The 3,156-nt window shown below is 36.4% G+C and overlaps 1 protein-coding gene across 2 annotated transcripts in view; it reads right to left on the bottom strand.

Annotated features, from left to right (window-relative positions):
• Positions 1 to 761: 761 nt before the first annotated feature.
• Positions 762 to 3,156, bottom strand: part of LOC107590791 (vascular endothelial zinc finger 1-like) — a 26,134-nt gene continuing 23,739 nt past the window's right edge. For both annotated transcript variants that reach the window (XR_001609822.1, XM_016279699.1), the window contains one exon: positions 762 to 1,710. The gene's annotated coding sequence lies outside the window, so the exon portion shown is untranslated. The remainder of the gene's footprint in view (positions 1,711 to 3,156) is intronic.

Below are 3,156 nucleotides of genomic sequence, written 5' to 3'. Positions count from 1 at the left end.
TATAGATATATTTAATATATAAACATAACATACTTTTCTTAAATATATACATGCATGTGTTTATATATACATGATAAATATACACAGTATACACACACACATATATTATGTAAACAAAAACTTTATTAGTTTGACAGCACTACTTATTATATAAATATTACATATATTTATTAATATCTCCACCAATTAGGCTTTTTCCAATAATTTATGTTGTCTTGCTCTATTTTCATTTTGCTCTTTTTATTGTATTTTATTGTTTCACACAACAACGCTGCAATTGCTTTGGCAATACATTGTACAAATATTTGCCATGCCAATAAACCACCATAAAACTAAAAACTGAAGCCATGTATCAGAAATATTATGACCTATGATATTACTAGTCTAAAAGGGCAAGACCTCTGAGGTGGGACAGGCATTTGACGTTTTTAAACTAGCTATATTTTTTTTATTTTGTTTGTTTTTTTGGATGTAACATTTAAGTTAAATACATTCAGAATAATAAAAAAAGGTTAAATAAAACATTTTTTAAATATTTATTTTAATAAAAAAGTAGGATTTGTGAAAAATGTAATGTTACACCATTATGTACTATATTAGCAGAAAAGTGTCATCCATTTCTTTTAAAAGAATCACTTTTCAATTTCTAACACTATAGCAACTGTGTGTAATGTCAGCTGCAGAAAAGCACCAGGTAACTTCACATACACATGATATTCCAATAAAGCAAGTGAGACAGCAGTTAGTTAAATGCAGTATAATTAGGTGCATGTTCATTATACAGAGATTATTTAGGATAAGAGCACAGCGACACCAACACATATTGGCGTTAAACAAGCATCCACACAAACAGAACTGGAAACATAGGTTACAGATCTTATGCAACATAATCAAAATTATTACATCTGTTTAACGTCTTTAGTTAAAAAAAAAAAAAAGATCAAGATCCATGAGAAAAATATCAAAGGAGGCATTGAACAATAGATGCTTTTTTAGTACTCACATACTACGTACATTACAAATACAAATATAAATATTTTGTCCTTGTGACCATCTTTAAACCCTTTTATAATCCTTCGTAGGGATTAATGAGAGGAAATGACACTATATTTCATCCCCTCAAATGTTCAAGTTCGGTGGAGGTGTCATTTATGTCAAGATCATTTATGATGCATTGATCTCTTACAACAGAGTAAATTCATTTATAAAACGTATCTTGTCTGGATTTCAAGATCATGTAGCTATGAGCCATTATTATATAAGGAAAGGTTGGGAGGCATAATGTGTCAATTCCTCTTAGTGTTCTACATTCCTCAACACTGGATTTTTTTATAATTAACTGGGACAGCACTTAATAACAGCCTACATTTAAAACCAGTGATCTCTCCAATGGGACTCTGCGAGGAAATGTACTGACACCCAAACCAGTCGTCCATCAGATCTTCCTAGGCTCTTCTTCTAAACACTTTCAGTCTGTATCCATCAGACCAGATCAAAGCATACGGGGAAAAAGCAATCCAGGGAGACTTGCTGCTCTGACGTGCTCTAAAAGCACGTGTGAAGCAGGGTGATGTTTCTTGAGTTCATTCAAAAGTCACATTTATTTTGAGGAGAGTCGTTCAGTTCTTGCTCAGTCCCAGCAAGATTTGAGGTGGATGAGATAGATGGGGTAACGGTATGTTTACATTGTGTTGGCATTTCCATGGCAGCCTGGAGTGAGAAAACATTGTTTGGTTTGATTGGTGACAAACTGCATCTAGAAGATGGACAATGCCATTACAAAAACATATTATTACTTAACAATAGGACTGAGTAATATTAATAAAATTACCAATATAGCTGTGAAAAATACACACCCACACTCACACCCATATATATATATAGAGAGAGAGAGAGAGAGAGTGCCTTGCGAAAGTATTCATACCCCTCCATTTTTTTTACATTTTGTTATGTTGCTGCCTTATGATAAACTTCTTTAAATTACTTTTTTTCCACATCAATCTACACTCCATATACCATACTGACAAAGCAAAAACAGAATTGTCACAACTTCATAAATTTATTAAAAATAAAAAACTAAATATTTAGCTGAAGCACCTTTACAGCCTCAAGTTTTTGCTCATCAGCATTTTGCAATTATCTGCCATTCTTCACCTCAAACTCTGTCAGGTTGGATGGGGGCAGACACACATTTTCAGGTTTCTCCAGAAATATTTGATTGGGTTCAAGCCCAGGCTGTGGCTGGGCCACTCAAGGACATCTTTCTTGCTGTGTAGTTAGGATCATTGTCCTGCTGGAAGGTGAAGCTTCTGCCCAGTCTAAGGGTCTGAATGCTCTGGACTGGGTTTTCAATAAGGCTATCTCTATACTTTGGTGCACTGAGCTTTTCTTCTACTCTGATGAGTCCCTCAGTCCCTGCCGCTGAAAAACAGCCCCACAGCAAGAGGCTGCTACCAGCACACTTTACTTTTGGGGTGGTACTCTTCAGGTGATGAGCGGAGCTGGTTTCCTTCAAACATGATGCTTGGAATTGAGCTTCATCAGACCAGAGACACTTGTTTCTCACAGTCTGAGGGTCCTTTAGGTGCTGTTTTGCAAATTCCAAGTGTGTTTTCATGCGTCTTCACTGAAGAGAAGATTGAGTTTGGCCACACCACAAGTGTTGCAGCGATGTTTGTCCTTCTGTAGATTTCTCCTATCTCCACATATGATCATGGAGCTCAACTAGAGTGACCATCAGGTTCTTGGTCACCACTCTAACCAAAGCCCTTCTCCATCAATTGCTCAGTTTGGCCAGGAGGACAGCTCTAGGAAGAGTCCTGAAAGCATCATAAGCTTAAGTTGATCATAGCTCCACGGATGACAATGGAGCTACAATCAACTTATGCTTGCAATGTTTTTGGGAAACGCAGCCCTGGTTGTTTCAAACTTCTTCCATTAAGGTTAACAGAGACTACATGCTTCTGTGAACCTTCGAAGAAGCAGATTTTTTTTCTGAACTTTTCCCCAGATGTGTGGCTTGACACAAACGCTCTACAGACTGACCTCAGGGCTTGGTTTTTGCTCTGATATGCATTTTCAGCTGTTAGACCTTTTATTAAGATGTGTGTGTGTGTGTGAATCATACCCATTCAATTGAATTTGCCACAGGTTAAC

The sequence above is a fragment of the Sinocyclocheilus grahami genome, unplaced genomic scaffold (assembly GCF_001515645.1).
Source record: "Sinocyclocheilus grahami isolate Dianchi unplaced genomic scaffold, SAMN03320097.WGS_v1.1 scaffold133.1, whole genome shotgun sequence".
NCBI classification, from domain to species: Eukaryota; Metazoa; Chordata; class Actinopteri; order Cypriniformes; family Cyprinidae; genus Sinocyclocheilus; species Sinocyclocheilus grahami.
Note: the sequence above shows the minus strand (reverse complement) of the source record. Positions and strands in the feature narration are given on the sequence as shown.